Raw genomic sequence first — 21,312 nt, 5'->3', positions numbered from 1 at the left:
TCTCCCACTGCTCAGCACCCTGCCCTGAATCAGCCCACAGAAGCCACGGGGGAAGGAAAGGAGGCCAACTCACTGTCAGCAAAGTGTTTCGTCTTAGCTGGAAGTGGGGAGAAAGGCTGCAGGGGACAGTACTCAGCATCAAGTCGTGCTCACGGGGGTGGGCCTTGCAGTTGAATAAATGCGGTTTCAAGTCTTAGCTCCAAAATTTACTAACTGTATGAACCCGGGGCAAATCACTTAATCTCCCTTAGCTTCCCAATCTATATGAGGAATATAAAAATATATCATGAGTATAAAATATAATGAGTATAAAATGAGTATGTGAAAAAATATCTATATAATAAGTATAAAATATAATGAATGCATAATGGGTATTAAAAAATCTATGAGTATAAAATAACTATATGAGTAAAATATAATGAGTATGATGAGTATAGAAATACCTATATGAGTACAAAAATAAAGAATATAAAATGTACTCTCTATAATGATTATATATATAATGAGTATAAAAGTATCTATATAATGAGGCATCACCTCACACTAGCCAGAATGGCCATCATTAAAAAGTCTACAAACGATAAATGCTGGAGAGGGTGTGGAGAAAAGGGAACCCTCCTTCACTGTTGGTGGGAATGTAAATTGGTGCAGCCACTAAGGAGGACAGTATGGAGATTCCTTAAAAAACTAAAAACAGACTTACCATATGATCCATCAGTCCCACTCCTGGGCATATAACCAGAGAAAAATAAGTTCAAAAAGACATGCACCTCAGTGTTCATAGCAGCATTACTGACAATAGCCAAGACATGGAAATAACTCAAATGTCCATCAACAGATGACTGGATAAAGAAAATGTGGTATATATATAAATAAATACAGAATAAAATAATGCCATTTGCAGCAACATGGATGGACCTGAAGATCGTCATTCTAAGCGATGTAGTTAGAAAGAGAAAAATGCCACATGATACCACTCACATGTGGAATCTAAAAAAATGACACAAGTGAACTACTTAATATTTATAACTTAGCTGACTGATTTCTTGAATATGTGTAAGCACATCTGACTGTCCTTTATGCCTGGATGACTGCATTCTGTTGATTCTTATTGTGTTAGTTGGCTTTATTCCTTTGATAGCTACTTAAGTTTAAAAAGCTAAAGCCCTAAACTGTTCTTAGAAACAACGAACAGTACGTATACGTACATTTTAAAAAATATGTGCCGTATATTGTATATATGTATTTACATGCAATATTGTAAATGTGCGGTCAAGTTGTATCAATTTTACCTAATTAAACTGAAAAATGAAAGAAAATCTCTATAATGAGTATAAAAATCTATATAATGAGTATAAACCTATATAATGAGTATAAAAATATCTCTCTCACAAAACTTTTGGGGGCACTAAGTAATTAATGCAGGAGGCACTGAACGAATGGAGGTGGTAATAAAGAAGATGATAATATGCCAGGAGTGCATGTCGGGTGAAGGAGGAGATGGGACAAGAGCTTTATAAGCCATGATGAACTATGACGGTTAATACTTTAAAGCAAGGACTTGAAGAGTATGCAACCAATGAAAGCAGCCAGCGGATACTGGCCCCAGTCACTGTGAAATTGGCCACAGCTCTGACTGAACAAGACTGGACCGTTTACAAATGAAAAGTCATGCTCCTCACAGAACAAATCAGCTCCATTCCCACGATACGTGAGAATGATGGAAATTACTCAAAATGCTCACTGGGTGATCGCAGGGGACATTTTCATAACTGACTGGATGCGAAGAGAGAGAAATGGCCAGGTTTCATGTACACAATCCCTCAGCAAAAGCACCGTGTATCAAAGTCCATGGGACATGGTTAAGGCCACAGTTAAAGGAAAACATAGATCCTTCAATGAACTTGTGGAAAAAACAGAAAGATTAAAAATAAATAAACTAACCATTCAACTCAATAATCTAGGGGGAAAAGTAACACACTCAAGGAAAACAGATGAAAGAAATTAAGGTAAAAAATTTTTAAGGAAATCAATAATGAGCAAAATCATACACCTAACCAGTATAACCATGGTTGGTTTTTGAAAGAAAACATTAAACAAACTCTTGGCAAGTCTAATCAAGGAGGTTGGGAGAGCATAGCAAAAAAAAAAAAAAAAAAAAAAAAAGGAGATAAAACTACAGATTTATTTTATAGCTAAATAAGTACTCTGTAGAACTTTATGCCAATCAATTTGATAAACTAGAGGAAACCCAGTGAGTTCCTTGGAAAACATAAATTATCAACCCTGATTTAATAAGTAGTAAATTTTCTAAAAACCCTAGAAGAAAGAAAAAAGTAGTCAAAGATCTACTCCTAAAAAAGGACCCAGGTCCAGATGGTTTTATGGGAAAGTTCTAGTTACTCTCAAGGGCTGTCCAACATAAATATGTGAACCACAGAAAAAATTTAAAATTTTCCAGTAGCCACATTTTAAAAAGTAAAAGAAGTAGGTAAAACTAATTTAAGTAATATATATATTGCCTATAATGTCTAAAATATTATCATCTCAACATGTGAATTGGTATAAAAACATTATGAATACGGCATTTTACAAATTTTTTTTATGCTAAGTCTTCAAAACTCCAAGCGATGTCTGACATGGTACATCTCAATTCAAATGGTGGCAGGTGCTCAAGTCATTTGTGGCTAGTGGCTACCATATTAGCCAGCAGGAGACCAGTTCGTTCCTATGTATTGTAGACTGTGCCAAAGGGCAACGCATTAGAAAAAGAATTTTTTTAAAAACTCTCATATCATTCTATGAATTTAGTATAACCCTGACACTAACACAACATACAGAGAGCAAAAAGCATGGAAAAAGTCACCAGCTCAACCTCACAAAAACAGAAATAAAATATTTGTCAATCAAATTCAACAGTACACAATCAAAATCATGCATCTTTTTTTTTCTTTTCCAGTTTTATTAGGTAGAATTGTTACAATTTGACTGCACGTGTACAATATATTGTATGTAAATACATATATACAATATACTGCATTTTTTTTTAGTTTATATATATATGTACTGATCATTGTTTCTAAGAACAGATTAGAGCTTTAGCTTTTTAAACTTACATAAGTTACCAAAGGAATAAAGCCAACCACAAAATAAAAATCAACAGAATGCGGGGATTCAATCATAAAGGACAGTTAGATGTGCTTACACATATTCAAGAAATCAATCATCTAAGTTATTAATAATAAGTAATTCATTTGTGTCCTTATTTTTATTATTATTTTTTTTAGATTTCACCTGTAAGTGATATATGGCTTTTTTCTTTCTTTTTCCAGCCCACTTCACTTAGAATGACGATCTTCAGGTCCACCCATGTTGCTGCAAATGGCATTATTTTGTTCTTTTTTATGGCTGAGTAGTGTTCTATCATATATATGTACCATGTCTTCTTTATCCAGTCATCTGTTGATGGATATTTGCATTGTTTCCATGTCTTGACTATTGTAAATAGTGCTGCTGTGAACATTGGGGTGTATGTGTCTTTTTGAATTGTATTATTCTCCAGGTATATGCCCAGGAGTGGGATTGCTGGATCACATGGTAAGTCTATTTTTAGTTTTTTAACGAACCTCCATACTGTCCTCCATAGTGGCTGCACCAATAAAATTATGCATCTTGATTGGTACATAATAACTAAAGCTTGTTATAGGAATGCATAGATAGATCATTTGAAACAAATTGATTATGTTAAGAAATTAAAGGAAGATGAAAGAATTACAGTTGATGCCCAAAAAAACTTTTCATAATACTCAGCATCAATTTCTGATTTTTTTTTTTTTTTAAATACAGAACGATTCACAAACTTGCATGTCATCCTTGCGCAGGAGCCATGCTAACCTTCTCTGTATTGCTTCAATTTTAATATATGTGCTGCCAAAGCAAGCACAATTTCAGATTTTTTTTTTAAATAGCAAATTTGGCACAGAAGAAAATTATCTTTTTTTAATTAATTTTTAAAAAAAGTTTTCTTGGGGGGGTAATCAGGTTCACTTATTTATTTATTTATCTTTAGAGGAGGTACTGGGGATTGAACCTAGGACCTTGTGTGTGCTAAGCATGCACTCTACCACTTGAGCTACACTCTCCCTCCAGAAGAAAATTATCTTAACTTGAAAATAAACATTATACTGAACAGAGACAAGAAACTGTTCCTGTTAAAGTTACCAAAACAAGGAAGCCCTGAATACGCCCAGAGTTCAACACTGTACTATCAGTACACAAAAACCATGAAAATTGGCAGGCAATGCTTAGAGATTATCAAAACTAAAAAAAAAAAAACAATAAATTGGCTGGATATAAGATCAACATACAACACACAGATTTTATATCAGAAATAACCACTTGGAAAATGTAATAGGAAAAAAATCTTAATAGCAAGAGCCATCAAATACTTAGGAATAAATCTTCAAGATGAGTAAGACCCATAAACAGAAAACTACAACTGTCTACTGAAGACCAATAAATGAAGAAATATGCATTATTCTTGGAATACTCAATATTGCAAAACTATCAATTCTCAAGGAAGACTCAATATTGTAAAAATATCAATTCTCTTCCAATTAATCTATGAATTTTGTTAAGTCAGATCAGTTGAGAGAATATACACTTACAATGCATTTATCAAAGTATTAAGATCCAGAACATAAAAAGATCATCTACAGAACAATAAAAAGGTTTGACAGAAAGAAAACAGCAAACCTAAGTGAAAGAAAAATATATGTTAATAGCAAATAAACCTATACAAAGTGGTCAGCATAGCTGGTAATGGAGAAATGAAAAATTAAAAGCCCTGTGAGATATTTCCTCACAGTAATTATGATGGCAAAAAATAAAAATAAAAGGTTGACATTGTTAATATCTAAAGTAACCAGGATGTGAGGAAACATGCATGCAACTGGTACACACGTATGGGAGGGGACACTGGTGCAGCCTTTCAGAAGACAAGTTGAAATGTTCCTGCCCTTTGGCCCGAATGCACTACTGGGAAACTCTCTTACAGAAATAATTCACATGTGCTCAATGACATTTGTCTGCTGTTTATTAAAGCAAAATATAAATATATATGTCATCTTATATACAGCAAATACATACATAGGTCATCTAACATTTGATCCACAAGAGAAGAAACTTATTAAATTATATAGATTGTTACAGGCTAACTTACAATAGCCAAGATATGGAAGCAACCTAAGTGCCTGTCAACAGATAAACGGATAAAGATGTGGTATATAAGGACAATGGAATATCACTCAGCCATAAAAAATGAAATTTTGCCATTTGCAGCAACATGAATGGATTATTATGCTAAGTCAAATAAGTCAAGCAGAGAAAGACAAGTACTGTATGGTATCACTTACATGTGGAATCTAAAAAAGAATGACAAACTAGTGAATATAATAAAAAGCAGCAGACTCAAGGATTTAGAGAACAAACTAGTGGTTACCAGCAGGGAGCGGCAACAGAGGGGTAGGGGATTAAGAGATACAAACTATTAGGTATAAAATAAGCTACAAGGATGTATTGTGCAAGCAATACAGGCAATATTTTACAATAACTATAAACAGAGTATAACGTGAAAAATTGTGAATCACTATATTGTACACCTGTAACTTACATAACACTGTACATCAATTACACTTCAATTAAAAAAAAAAGAGGTTTTTTTCACTCTTTTTTTTTTAATTGAAGTACAGTCTGTTACAATGCATCCATTTCTGGTGTACAGCACAATGTCCCAGTCGTGCAGATACATACATATATTTGTTTCCATATTCTTTTTCATTATAAGTTGCAAGATATTTACTATAGTTCCCTGTGCTATACAAAAGAAATCCGGGGTTTTTTAAAATCTATTTTATATATAGTAGTTAGTATTTTGCAAATCTCAACTATCTGTGCTGACACAGAAACTCTCTAGGTCCTGGTGAATAGAAGAAAAGGCAAACCATAGAATAATACCTAGCATCATTGAATGTATTTTTTTTAAATAAATGAATAATCAATTTAAATATACATGAATGTGGGTGTACAGAGGAACAAGATAGATATACATTTATGGGAGGGCGGTGCAAAAGTTGGGGAAGGGAAGGGACATTCACTCTGAACTTTGTTTTCCTCTCTGGTACTCATATTCATGGGTTGCTTGCTAATTCTCTCTAATGCTGATTCCTCACTGGGGAAAACATAGTTCCAGAGAAATTCCAACGACAGTAACAGAGGCTCAGCACGCATCAGCTGGGGGAGGGAGGGTGGAAACCACATCCTTATCACAAACCACACTTAAGAACTCAAGGAGCCAAAACTGGTCCCCTGTGGGGCTGCTTATAAACCAGCCTCCTCCCCTCACCGAAGTCCAAGCCAAAAAAGAACAAGCCTGCAATTCTTGGAGAAGACAATACTGATTTTGAGAGATATAAATCCTGCCTCCATTATCGCAACGGGCTTAGAGCAATTGGCCGAAAGAAAAATTTATGCCTCTTCTTGTCTTAACATGGGAGCATAATGCCGTGTTCCCAGGGGGCTGAGAGATGGATGGGTCACAAACCTCCCGGCAGGGAGATGAGTAATAACAGTCCCTTATGCCCCCTGCTCAATAAAAAATGCTGTGTCCCAAATATTAGCCACACGCATTTAAGCCACTTGTGACAGAAACGCTTAATAAACTGTACACCGATAAACCCTGATGCTTAAAAATGGAACTGAGCACAGGACTTTTCTTTCGAAACTGGCTAACTCTGCCTCTCCCACTGAGTCCTGGGAACCCAGGAGCTTCTACAAAGTAGGCTTGTATTTCTTTTGTTCAGAACTGACCGAGACTTCTTCCAAATAAACAGAAAATTCCATGGAAACTAAGAGGAGGATGAAGGGAGGGAGAGAAGAAAGGGGAGAGGGTGAAAACAGAAGGTGAAGCGCTGAAGCCCGCCGCACAGCGCCCCGGCTGCGCGGGCCAGGACGCGGAGGTCAGCCGCGGGGGCTGCCCAGCCCTTCGGCGGGTCCAGGCTGAGATGCGCCATAAGTGTGCTGAATTTCAAAGACTTAGTGCCAAGGGGAAAAAAAGGTTAAAATATCTCATTAACTGATGGATCTGGAGATGATCATATTAAGTGAAGTCAGTCAGACAAAAAAGACAAATATCAAATGGTATCACTTTTATGTGGAATCCAAAAAAAAAAAGGATATAAATGATCTTATTTACAAACCAGAAACAGACTCACAGACACAGAAAACAAACTATGGCTACCAAAGGGCAAAGAGGTGGGGGGGAGAGATAAATTGGGAGTTTGGGATTAGCAGATACTAAATACTTCAGTAGGGGGTAGGGTAGAGCTCAGTGGTAGAGCGTGTGCTTAGCATGCATGGGGTCCTGGGTTCAATCCCCAGTGCCTCCATTAAAGTAAAGAAATTAAAAAAAAAAAAACTAATTATAAAAAAACTACACTTCAATAAAAAAGACAATCATAAAAAAATTTATTGCTAGAAAAAGCTAACCATCAAAAAATATGTATGTATCTCATTAAGAATTATTTTATATCGATTACATGCTATAATCATATTTTAGGATATGAGGTTAACTAGAACATTTAAACTGAAGAAATTTAGCTGTTGGTCTTTCTCATTTTGTTTAGTGTAGCGCGGTGGGCTGAGCAGTGTCCCCCAAAGTTTATGCCCATCTGGAACGTCACAGTGGGGCCTTATTTGGAAACAGCTCTGACTACTTCAGGATCTTGAAATGAAATTATCCTGGTTTAGCCTGGGCCCTAAAACCAGTAACAGGTATTTCTGTAAGAGAAAGGAGAGAGGGAATGTGGAGTGACAGACACACGGAAGATGACACAGGGAGACGTATGCGGAGATACGGAGCATCAACAAGACCAGGGGCGCCAAGGATGCCAGGAGCCACCGGATGCTACGAAGAGGCAAGGAAGGATTCTTTACAGAGCCTTCAGAGGGAGCATGGCTCTGCTGACACCTTGATTTCAGATCTCTGGCCTCCAAAACAGAACTAAAGGAACTTCCTGTCACTGGACCCACCCTGTGTGTGACCATTTGTTCACAGCATCCCCAGGAAGTTTACACATGTGGCTATTAGGAAATGGAAGTCACATGTGGGGGTTCACATTCTATTTCTGTTGGACATTGCTGCCCTAGACTTTGAAGGGAATCCACCCCTAACACCCACGACTTCACTGTGGACCCTAACAGCTTAGGCACAGAACAGTCCCAATATTTCTTAAGTGGTTCTAACTGATTAAAGCAATACCCCATTGAAAGATCTGGAAGCCTCCTGACTTTTGCTCACTTGTTTCAGGACTTTTCATTCTGGTAGAATATGACAAGTGCTTCCTACGTGTGTACAAATATCGGGGGATACTTGGAAACTTAAGTGCACAACATTTTTAATATGCATGGGACGTACTGCCCGATTCACTAAATAGGACACATTGAGTCCTTTCAAAAAACCCTCGAATGCTATCCTCGATGGCCAGCAAAGCATTTTCTGGCAAGTGTCCCGAGCTGCCACTCCCCCCCCCACCCCGCCCTCTGCCTGGGCCTTCCAGATGTTCAGGCCCAGTTACTGCTCTTTGAGATAAGAGGTCTCCTTTCCAGACACCTTGCCCATGTCTCTCCTTAGTTAGACAAGACGGCTGCTATCTCAGGGAAATCCCAAGGGGGCTGGCTTGCAGCCTCAACAAAGTATCAGCTAAAGGACAACCTCTTAGGGAGCTCGCTGCCAGGCCAATTACCACAGCAGCCGGCCCCCTAGGGCAGGGTGAGGTCACCTCGCGGGAGCCCACAGAGAAAAGGCCACCTTCTGGTTTCAACAGGCCTGGGATAAAAATAGTTTTGTCCCTCCCCAGCCCTTCCTCCAAAAATAAATAAACCTAATTACCTCCTCCCTAAAATTAAAAAAAAAAAAAAATAGTTTTGCCCCAATAGGATCCAGGGTAAGAGGTCAAGAGAACACATCAGATTTTGTGAGAGTCCACAGAAGCCGGGATGGAGGATGAGAAGGAAGCAAAACTGGATCAACAAGGGATGGTGACCCACCTGACAGGCAGCCTGGGGAGCAGGGTGCCCCCAGGTCGCACGGTGTTGACAAGTGAGATGGGTGTGAAGATATCTGGGTGACATTCAGTGGAGCAGGAGACAGACAGCCAAGCTGTCCAGCAGGATTCGGTCGGGCTTAAAATGCTGGAAAGTCACATTGGCTGGAAAACTTAAATCAGTGACAGGGATGCCCCAGGGCAAAAAAACAAACAAACAAACAAAAAAAACAACCCTGATGGGAAATGTATGGAGTAAAACTGTGAATCCAACACTCGTTAACCATCAAAAACAAAAAAGGCGCTTGTATACATGTTCCAAGCTCCCCCTGTATGCGAAAGGGATTACGCCCATTATTCAGCACAGAAAACTGAGGCTCCCAGACGTTCAGACATTTGCCTGAGCTTATTCCGTCTACCTCCAGGAGCACTGAGTGTGTTCAGGCAGGTAGCTGGTCCTGTGGCTGTGGAGGAGGGGGCTCACTCTGTTTTACCACCTCTCTGTTCCAGGCCGGACAAAGGCAGAATGTTTAAAGGTCAGGATCTAACACCGTAATGAGATATAACTTCACACCCACGCAGATGGCGGTAATCAAAAGGGCAGATAATAAACACTGCCAAGGATATGAAGAAACAGGAATCTGCACATACCGTTGGAGGGGACTGTAAAACAGTGCACTCACTTTGGAAAATGGCTTGGCAGTTTCTTAAGAAGTTAAATAGAGACCAAGAGACAATCTAAAAATAAAGCCTCACGTATATGGTCTAGTGATTCTCAACAGGGGTGCCAAGACCATCCAGTGGGAAAAGGCAGTCTTTCGACAAACAATGCTAGAAAAACTGGATGTTCACATGCAGCTGAATGAAACTGTTGGAGCCTTACCTCATACCATACAGAAAAACTGACTTCGACTGGATCAAAGACCTAAACATAAAACCTGAAACTACGAAACTCTGAGAAGAAAACGTAGGGGGAAACTTCACGGCGTTCGATTTGGCAATGATTTCCTGGGTAGAACACCAAAAGCGTAGGCAACCACAATAAAAAATGCATAAAGTGGACTTCAGCAATATTTAAAACTTCTGTGCGTCAACAAACACAATCAACAGAGTGGAAAGTAGCCAAATCTTAGAGACAGAAAGAAGAACAGAGGTTTGGCAGGGGCTGAGTGCACGGAGGAACGCAGTGTTGTCATCCAGTGCGTGGTGTAGAGCTTCAGTTTTGCAGAATGAAAAGAGGACCGCAGACCACGGTGATGGCTGCACGAAACATGAATTTCTCAGTGTCGCTGACCTGCACACTGAAAGATGGTTAAGATAATACATTTCATGTGATGCGTATTCTACCACTCAAAACAATAATAATTTTTTTCAAAGTTAAGCGTCAGTTTACCACCTGACCCAACAAACCCACTCCCAGGCATCTACCTGACAGAAATGAAAACATAAATCTCACAAAGACTTGCACGCACATATCCACCATAACATTATTCATAGTAGCCAAAAAGTGGAAGGAACCCAAAAGGCCATCAACTGGTGAATTCATAAACAAAATGGGGCATTTCCATAGATTGGAATATTATTCGGCAGCAAAAAAAAAAGAACGAAATGCTGATACAAGCTACCAAGTGGATGAACCTCAAAATCATTAAGCGTAAGAAGCTAGTCATAAAAGACCACATATTGCATAATCTCTTTATAAAAATGTCCAGAAAAGGCAAGTTCATAGACGTAGAAAGTAGATTCGTGGTCTGGGGCAGGGGGTGAAACAGGGTTGAGTACAAACAGACATGAGGACCCTTTTGGGGTGATGAAAAGCCTCCTAAAATTGGGTTCTTGGTGATGACCGTACAACTCAGCTTCCTAAAAATCACTGAATCGCACACTTACAACCAGAGGAATTTACAGCACGCACATTACAGCTCAATAAAATTGTTTCTGAAAAGGGCAAGACCTTGCCAGCAAATTATCACTTCAAATAGGGAACTTCTGCGAAGTCTCCCCACAGCACGTGCCAGAATGGAGGCTTATTTTCTCAAGTACAAATTAAAGAGGCTTAATAAGCTATATCACAACTAATGGAAGACTAGCACGTGGGTGTCGCCATCTCTGCCCCTTCTGACCCAAGAAAGCGACAGAAGTGGCAGCACCTGGGTGGCCGCACCCCCACTGTCGGAATCTGTCCCAGCAAAGGGGAAACAGCAAGTGACAGAACTAAGTCGGTCATTAAGTGGGTCGCCCTGTTTTTAAAATTAGTGGAGAGCTTGAAACAATTAAAACTTGCTAATAATAAAGCCGTGCTGCTGGTGCTCCTTTCGGGGAACCTCACTCACACCTTGACCTGCTCACACGCAGCTGCCTGGCTGGCTCCCAAATCCACTCAAGCCTAATGGGAATCAAAAATGGGTTTTTTTGGCAGGTGAGGAGGGGAGGGCATAGCTCAGTGGGAGAGCGCCTGCTTAGCACACACAAGGTTCCATCCCCAGTACCTCCATTAAATAAATAAATAAAAATAAACCTAATTACCTCCCCCTAAAAACAATGAAAAATGAAAATAAATTTTTAAAAAAGAAAATGGATTTTTGTAGTGAATCTAGTCCCCCTCTCTGTTTGAATTCTAGTATAGAATCCAAGATGCAGCCTCGGGGTGGATGAAAATTTTCTGGAAATGATTACCGGGGAGGGAGGAGTGAAACAGGGGGTGGAGGGGATAGGAGTGAGAGCTTATTTGCTACCACTGTGGGCTGTCTGAATTTGGCTCTTAACTGCATGCCTGTGTCACTCTGGAAAAAAAAAATTCTTTTAATCCTATTTTCAAACAGCAGCCACACCTGGAGTCCGCTGTTTTGAGCCGTGGTCCTTATAAATTTCCTCTCTGACAGTGAACCCTTTGGAAGCAGTCTGGGTAAAGCTCCCAGGAACCAGAGCAGCGCTGCTCCAACTTTAACCTGCTCCCGAACGACCGAGGAAAGCCTGTTAAAGTGCAGATTCAGAATCAGTGGGTCCGGGGTGGGGCCTGAGAGTCTGCATTTCTAACAAGTCCCCAGGTGAGGACCTCACTCAGAGCCGCAACGATCTGAAGGAAAAAAATAATCCTTTCTGGGACATGAACCATTTTGCTCTCTTCACCGTGTGGCCATCCTCCTGGCTCCACAGGTGCCCACGGAAGGCCAGCGGACACCATGGGGCTCTGACCGGACACTGGGAGTTTTGAACTGGGGAATTTTGGGCACCAGTGAAACGAATTAAGTGGGAGTGGGGATTCCTCCCTCAGGAGACCAAATCCTCCTGGAGCCGAGAGGGAAACTGGGTTGGAAGCGGAGAATGGATAACCGGTGAGGTAATTCAGTAGCAGGAGCAGCTCTGAAGACCTTAATTAAGAGTGCCATTTTGGTGGGGAAAGCCACAAGGAACCACAAAATCAAATGCTGAAGAGAGTGTCGAGGGTGCAGGGGAACAGAAATCACGCCATGAGGGGCGACCCAGAGCGAGACAACCAGGTGCAAACACCCGGTTCAAACAAGGCTCTCCCGGGCCCTCCAGGACTCGCCCCAACACCACACCAACAGAAAGCCCTGGGCAGGAGGCACCCGGGTCTGCAAGACGTCCCCGGGCCTGAGCTGGGTTTGAATAAGGAACTGTGCTCTTCACGCTTAATAATCAGGTTTGGCTGACCCCAAGGCCCAGGTCCCTCAGGCATTACCTCAGAAGGTGCCAGAATGACTCCAGCACCACCAAATGACCCAGGGCTGGGCCAGACCCGTCATTACGTCTGAGTCACCTCTCCAGGCCCAAACCCAAACATGCATCACCCCTGGAAGGGCCTCGAGAGGTCCTGAGAGACGCCAGAGGCAAGAAACTGGTGCCCAGAACCCTGGAGCCCTGACAATTCCTGGAATTTTTTCATACACCTCCCCCCCTCCCCAAACTGGTGAACTTGCCAAAGCCTCGGCCCAGCCTCCAGCACAGCAGAGATTCCTCACGCTGGCTGGCTGGCCCCCAGCAGCCGGGCCACCCGGTGACGACGGAATCTCTCACTCCTCCGCCTGCCGTCTTGGCCCCACCAGGATGAGCAAAATAAGCCGCTTCCTCGGAAGCTCCCGGTCTCAGTCATTATCTGGGCTGATGACACCCAGATCCAAGGAACAAGCCCCACCTGCAGAGCAGAAGGTCCAGCCCACGTTTCCAAGTGTCTGCACCGGGCATCTCAGCCCGGGAGGTTTCACATTAAGGTGAACACCCCCTCTCAACTGCCCTGTTCGTCACCTCGGCGCTAGTTAGCCGTCCCCCAGCTCCCGAACGCAATCCATCCATCTGCCTTTGATGCCCTCACCCGAGGCCATGTGATTCTCCTTGCGAAGTCTCTCCCAGATTCATACCTTCTGCTTTCCCACTGCCCAGGCCCTCGGCCAGGCCCTTAATAGCCAGTTAGAAGCCCACCCCTTTGATACATTCCCACCCCCACCCTCCATGTAACACCCACCGCACACAGGGCTGGACCCTGAACTGCCGCTTAACACCGTCAAACATTTCTGCCGGCTACTTCCTGAGGCAGTGTTCGCCTGCATCGCCCTGTCTCCCCACCCGATAACCCAGAGGACCCGTGATTCAGCGCTCAGGGAAGGGCTGTGGCTTGTCCGCATTCACCCAGCTGCCAAGGAGCAAGCACTCAAGCCCAAAACCTAACACTCCTCGCTCCGAGACACCGCGTGTCTCCTCCTTCCTGAAGCGCAGAGACTCGCTGTCAGTAAGTGGGATTCAGTTCCAAGTTTTCGACCCGAAGTTCAAGACCTTCTACAACTGTTTTCTTCTTCACCCAGTGGATCGATTCCACTTCCTGCTATGATCATTTCCTCGTTTTTCCTTCTTCTTCAGTTTGGCTGGTCTCTTTCTTAAGACCAACGATGATGGCTTAGCACAGCTTTTAAGTGTAATGGTTGCTACCATTTACCGAGCATGTAGAATGTTCCAGATTCCCTACCCAACTGCTAAATGGATTATCTCACTTTATCATCAAGACAGCACCTGACCACTAAGAGACGTACCTAATTTAACACATCTGTAAAAGAACTTGGGATTCCCACCCACCCCAGTGTGCTCCTCCCTGGGTCCCGCCCCTCCTGGTAAATGGAATGACCATCCTTTCAGCTGCTCAGGCCAGCAACCCAGACATTACGTTCACGTGTGTCTTTTGTTCACATGCCGGAATCACCAACTCAGCAATAAAATCAAATCCCGCTGCCTCTGCACTCGTCATACTCTCTCTTCCTCACCCCCTCCCCTGACACACCCTCCTCCAAGCCACCATCCGCTCGTATCTACACGGCAATCACTTCAGCTGGTCCTCTTCTTGTCCACTTTATTCCTCTCAGAGCAGCCAGAAGGGGTGCTTGAAAATACAGATCTTCTCTGAATCGACTGGAAACAGCCCAGGTACCCATCAACAAGTAGACAGGTAAACAAAATGTGGTTCAGCCATACAGCAGAGTATTTCTCGGTAATAAAAAGAAATAAACTTCTGATGCATGCAACGCCGTGGATGGATCCCAAAATTACCAAGATGAGTGAAAAAAGAACAGTGTGCACAGACGTAGGAAACAAACTTGTGGTTACCAAAGGGAAGAAGGTTTGGGGTTTGCGGATACACACTACTATATATAAAATAGATAAACAACAAGGTCCTACCATACAGTACAGGGAACTGTATTCAATACTTTGTAATAACCTATAATGAAAAGGAATACATAAATATATATACACACACTCGTATAAATGAATCACTACGCTGTGCACCAGAAATTAACACAACAGTGTAAATCAACTACACTTCAGTAAAAAAAAAAAAGTGGATTAAAAAAAGTGGAGAGGGAAGGGGGAGGGGCAAACTAGGGGTATGGGATTAACAGATACAAACTACATGTATAAAGTAGATAAGTAACAAGGATTCACAGTATAGTGCAGGGAATTATAGGCATTATCTTGTAATAACGTACAATGGAATATAGTCTGCAAAAATACTAAATCACTATGCTGTACCCCTGAAACTAATACTGTAAATCAACTATACTTCAATTTTTAAAAAAATAAATTAAAAAGTTACAAATAAAAAAAAAAAACAGAAGCATGCAGACTGTGTGTCATTTATAAGAAACTCTAGAACATCAAAACTAACCCGTGGTGACATAAAGTAGAACCGTGGTTGCCTCGTGGGGTGGGGGTGGGGGGGACGGCAGGGCGGATTTGAATGGCAAGGAGCAGGAGGGAAGTTTCTAGGGTGACGAAAATGTTCTGAGTCCTGATGGGCATTTGTTTGAACTGCCCAGAAGTGGAGACGGGATCACTTCACCTAGCCCCATCTACCTCTCCTACCTCACCTACACTCACTCGTCTCCCACCCTCACCATCTAGCCACCGGGGCCACCAGGTGGCCCTTTCTGGACCCAGAGTCTTTGCCCTTCTCCCCCCGGCTCCCCACTCACAGCTGGCCTCCTGTCGTGACGCTCGCCCAGGACGCCTCCCCTCTGCAGAGACCCTCTCAGGCTGCACCTGAAGGAGCTCCCCAGGCACCCCCTCCTTGGTGGCTTTGTCCTCATCCTCTGTGCGTGTGGCACCTACCACTTTCTGCTGTCTGCTTCTGCTACCGGGAAGCAAGCTCTACCAGGGCGAGGGCCCATCTGTCACTGTGTCCCCAGATCTAAGTCAACGCTTGGCACGTGCAGGAACAATTTGTTGAATGAATAAGAGAGCTGGCAGCATTCCTCCCTCCACTGCACAGCCACGGGACCCGGGGCTGGTGAAGGGCACCGCGTCCCCGCCGCCTCCCAGCAAGAAAGCGGCGCGTCGTATTCAGATGCGGGTCCTGTGCTGCCCGGGTCCGCGTTCCCAGCCACCCCATGCCTTGCTCACTTCTCCACTCCACTGCATCCTGCTCACCCCAGCTGGGCTGGGCCCGCTCCCCGCCCCACCCGCCCCAGCTTGGGATGGGTTTCTCTTTGCACGGACTTACTTGCATGGGTTCTCTCTCCGCACGGACTAACTGTGCCTGATTATTCACATTCATCTTTCTTTCCCTTTGTGTCTGTCTCCCCCTCGAGATGAGGGGCTCCTGGTGGCTGTCACGCCCTTTGGTCACTCGCCACACACCGAGGACAGAGCTGGGCACAGGCACCTAGCCAGCACCAGCAGACACCTTCCCTCAGAGGTGGGCTGAGTCAGGTGGTCCTGTGAGTGTGTGCTGGTCCTAGATGATGTGACTCACTTCGCTGTTTCAGAGGACACTGACCTTGGCCTCCCTGGCATCCTGCCAGCCAGTTTCAACACTAGCTCATTAGAGCAGAGGCAGGCTGGGGCGGTCGCCATCAGTCACTAGGACATTAGTCAGGTTGCACCCCTGGACTTCTGGAATCTCCTGCACAACACCGAAGCTGGGCCGAGAGCTCGCAATGCACGGGGACCGCTTAGGATGGTGTAGAACTGATGGAGACGTCCCCAGTTGGGGGGTGGCCCACCCTGGGGTCACAGAAGAGGGGACCAAGAGCCCCTGCTGAGGTCAGGGGGTGTACCTTCCACGTGGATCACTGGAGATGTTATTCACACTTTTTTCCAAAATAAATGCATTTGTCTCCTGATTAAAAAAATAATAAGCCCCGTGTCTGGGCCTCAGGGTACAAACAGAAGAACAAATTAAATAAAGCCTAGTGGAGCTTTTGTTTAAGTGCACAGCAAAGCCACAAAAAATAGAAACTTGTTAGAAAACAGAACTTTACAGGCGATTGAATTTTTTTTTTTCTCTTCTAGATCACCAACATAATCTGGATGTTTAGAATATATGGAGGGGCCTTTTCCCCCTCCATAACCCCACTGGTCTTCCAATACTCACAACCCCCTTGTGTGAATTTAAATTTGCTGAAGAGGAAATGGGGTCAGAGAAGTTCACCTCATCCACTCAGAGGAGAATCAAAAGCGGGTGTGGCTTCTCCTTGCTCCGTCTTGAGCTGAAGTCCAGGCCATCAGACAAACACCATGTGTCATCAGGTGCCCGTGAGCTGAGTGTCAGGAGACGCCATTCCAGCCCTGATGGGGGCCGCCCTGCTGCCGTCCGCACGGCTGTGGGCAAGTTGCTAAACCTCTCTGGGGCCCAGTTTCCTTGTCTTTAAAACAAAATTTCCTCTCCTCCAACCTCACGAAGGCTGTGAATGTGAAATCACCCATTCACTCAACTCTACCATGTGCGAGGTGTGGTCCGCGGACCGGGGATACGGAATGGACCAAACTCCTTGCTTCACAGAACTTCTCTTGTCATAAAGGAAACTGACAGGAAATTTGAAAATAAATTGCAGTAAAAGAAAGCAAAACCAGGGAAGATGACAGACCGACGGGGGACGGTCACTTTCACTGGGGCAAAGGGCCGGGCGGGGCTGGGTCGGGAAGGCTTTTCTCTGAGAACCTGGCATTTGAGAACAGACGGGAATGGGTTTTGACAACGAGCCACACCAATACCCAGGGAAGAAAAGTGTGCAGTGCCGGGGGCACCACAGGCAATCAGATGCCAGCAAAGAAAGCAATTCAACATTATAAAGGATGCAATTCTATTTCAACTATAACCTGGCGATGAATTGTCATATGGAGTCTGGACAGGAGCTATCAGAGCAGAAACCTTCTAAAGCACCCCGTGGAAACAAATGTTAGGTGAATAAATAAAGGGCAGGGGTATAACAGGACCCCCCCCCCCATGCCCACATACACGCAAGTAAAACGGGTGAAGCTCCCATCGCCAGCTCCGTCAATCACAGGACCGATGGCTTTCTCAGTGAAGGGTCCACACGACTGCACTAAATAGTAAGCTTCTCTTATATATTTAATATGAGTTTTCAAGGATGAGTTGTCATGCAAAAACTGTAGGCTGCATAGTAATCTGTGTCCCTCACTGCCACTCCTAGGGAGAAGGTGGCCCATAGGGGCCTCAGCCCACAGTTGAAGAGATCGTGTGAAGACGAACCAGAGCATTCTTTGTCCCATGTCTCCATCCCCTGGGCCGATAACACAGAGGTGCCGGTGCGCACCTGGGCTTCACGTGCCAGCCTTCCAGGGACCCCCCACAGCCCCCACCATGCACGGCTCTGCGTGGCTTACAGGACACACTGTATAACTCAAGTCATCTTCCAGAACCAAGGGAGGGTGCCAGCAGGACTTAGCATGAATATTTACCAGTGAGGGCTCACCGAGACAGACTCCGGGGAGAAGGAACCATGCAGGCTGGCCATTCCGTGGCTGTGACATCACAGGACCCCAACAGCCCACCTCTCCTCCATTCCAAACCTCCTCTACCAGCTCAGCCAGCACACCTCCTGGATTTCCTGCCCACGTGCCTGCACAGCACACCCGAAGATCAGATCTTCATCTTTTCTTTCAAAAGCCTAATTAACATTCATCTTAGAAGGGTGTCCACAACCAATGACTTCCATTCTGAAAATGGTTAACAATGTTGAATTTGTTGTTTTCGCTTAAAAACATGTGTCTTTACATGCACCCCAATGTTCACAGCAGCACTATTTACAACAGCCAAGACATGGAAGCAACCTAAGTGTCCACTGATGGATGACTGGATAAAGAAGCTGTGGTATATTTATACAATGGAATACTACTCAGCCATTAAAAAAGAATAAAATAATACCATTTGCAGCAACATGGATGGACCTGGAGAATGTCATTCTAAGTGAAGTAAGTCAGAAAGAGAAAGAAAGATACCATATGATATCACTTACATGTGAAATCTAAAAAAAAGGACACAAATGAAGTTATCTACAAAACAGAAACAGACTCATAAACATAGAGAACAAACTTATGGTTACCAAGGGGTAACAGGGGCGGGAAGGGATAAATTGGGAGTTTGAAATTTGCATCTCTTGGGGAGTGATGGAGATGTTAGCTGTCTTGATTGTGGTGGTGGCTTCATGGGTGTAAACATCTACCAAAATTCATCAAATTGTACATTCGAAATATGTGTAGTTTATTGTACAGGAACTACACAACAATAAAGGTCTTTAAAAATGTGTGTTTACAAACTGCAGCTATCTGCAGCAATACACACGTGTAGCTCAGACACCACAGAGCGACAGAAACCAGAGGGAAAGGCGTTCATCCCATGTGACTGCATTTGTGTGACGTTTAAGAGAGGCAACACTAATCTCTAGTAATAAAGATCAGAATGAGGGTTACCAGGGGTGGGGAGGGGGCACAAGGAGGCCTGTGAGGTGCCAGAAATGCTCCATAGCTTTATCTGGATGGCCGTTGCAGGGATGTGTGTATATGTAAAAACTCATCCAAAATCATCATATGTACTGATGACATGAGCAATTTCCCATCTGCATAGTAAAATTAAAAGTTTAAAAAAATGACTTACATACACCTCAATGTTCATAGCAGCACTATTTACAATAACCAAGACATGGAAACAACCTAAATGTCCACCAACAGATGACTGGATAAAGAAGCTGTGGTGTATTTATGCAATGGAATACTACTCGGCCACAAAAAGGAATGAAATAATGTGATTTGAAGCAACATGGATGGACCTAGAGATGACCATATCAAGTTAAGTAAGTCAGACTGAGAAAGACAAGTATCATATGATATCACTTATATGTGGAATCTAAAAAAAGATACAAATTTTCATTTATAAACCAGAAATAGACTCATGGACACAGAAAACAAACCATGGTTATCAAAGGGGAAAGAGGGGAGGGATAAATTAGGAGTTTGGAATTAACAGACAGACATTACTATATATAACATAGATAAACAACAAGGACCTACTGTGTAGCACAGGGAACTATACTCAATTTCTTAGAATAACCTATAATGGGAAAGAATCTGAAAATATATGTGTGTGTATACATATATACATATGTGTGTGTGTGTGTGTGTGTATCTGAATCACTTTGTTGTACACCTGAAACTAACATTGTAAATCAACTACACTTCAATAAAAAATAAGATTAAAAAAACAACTCATCAATTAAAAGATTTTTTAAAAAGACTTCCTCTGGATTGTGCTGAAATACTGTTGGGTATGTAGTCTTACACAGAGCTGAGTGGGGACCCCTGAACATCCAGGAGGGCCCATTCCTTACATCTCTAGTACGTCTGGCACCTTGGACAGCCTGAGTAGGTATCTCTTTCATCTCCTTTCAGCAGGGAATTCTGTTGGGCCAGCACAGTGACCATCCGCAATTGTCAGCTTTAAAACAATCAGGGGCATGCATCTGTCTGTCCTGGGCCAGTCATAAAGCACACTTATTTTGTTTGCTTTATGGCCTGCACAGTTTTCAGTGAACTAGAAAAGCCTTTGAACATACCTCTCAATAGGAGCACCATAAACATCAAACGGGAGCAGAAGACTGCCTGAGACAAATGAGGTCCCCTCTGTGAAGCATCTGGAAGAGCGGCATCCCTTCCACCCCATGGGAAAGTCCGGGAAGAGGGTGCCAACAGCGCACTGGGGACAGAGCCTCTGGGGGCACCTTCCGCCGAGTCAGCCCTGCAGCTGGAGGAAGCTGCTTAATTTAACTTCTCTGGGTCTCAGCTTCCTGCTAGGAAAATGACCTTCCTCACCTGTCTCTTACCCCAGGTAGAAGACTCAGATGACTGGCAGCAAAACACCGCAACAGAACTGCTGATGCCAGTGGAAAGCGTTTCAAACTAAAACCGCCGTCTGTGTGATGCCTGCATTCTAAGAACTCTCACATATGCCAGACGCGTTCATCTTCACAACACGTAGGGGAGGTGGGACCTTGCCTCCCACTTCCACAGTGAGGAAACTGGAAGACAAGGCAGTTCAGGGGCTGCCCGGGGGCACAGGGTGGTGGTGGGGGATGATCTTCCAGGGTTTTGTCCAGGTGCCAGGTGGTCAGTAGGCCTGCACTCATGCCATGGGTGGCAGGTGGCATCTGTTCGAATCAGATGAGGAGGAAACCATCACGAGCAGGAAACCATTGACACCGTTCCTAAACTGCTGCCTTCCTCTTGCGGAGAAACAAACAACTCAAACAGAAGCCACCGAGCCTTGGAAATGCAAGTTTTATTGGCACTGCCCTGAGTATCCAGAGCTTTCATCTGAGAAGCAGATGTTCTGACTGTTCCAAGGTACCTCTCACGAAACTGTATTTTACCCTCAATGTCCTCTATGATGGGTCAGAGTTTTGGCTTTGCC

The 21,312-nt window shown here is 43.5% G+C and overlaps 1 protein-coding gene and 1 non-coding gene across 2 annotated transcripts in view; both read right to left on the bottom strand.

The window, feature by feature from the left end:
• The window catches only part of KAT2B (lysine acetyltransferase 2B), a 92,529-nt gene that overhangs the window by 65,064 nt on the left and 6,153 nt on the right, over window positions 1-21,312 (bottom strand). The window lies entirely within an intron of this gene.
• Window positions 3,837-3,943, bottom strand: LOC116155872 (U6 spliceosomal RNA). Its single transcript, XR_004139772.1, has one exon. It is a non-coding gene; the product is annotated as a U6 spliceosomal RNA (small nuclear RNA).

The sequence above is a fragment of the Camelus dromedarius genome, chromosome 2 (genome assembly GCF_036321535.1).
Source record: "Camelus dromedarius isolate mCamDro1 chromosome 2, mCamDro1.pat, whole genome shotgun sequence".
NCBI lineage: Eukaryota > Metazoa > Chordata > Mammalia > Artiodactyla > Camelidae > Camelus > Camelus dromedarius.
Note: the sequence above shows the minus strand (reverse complement) of the source record. Positions and strands in the feature narration are given on the sequence as shown.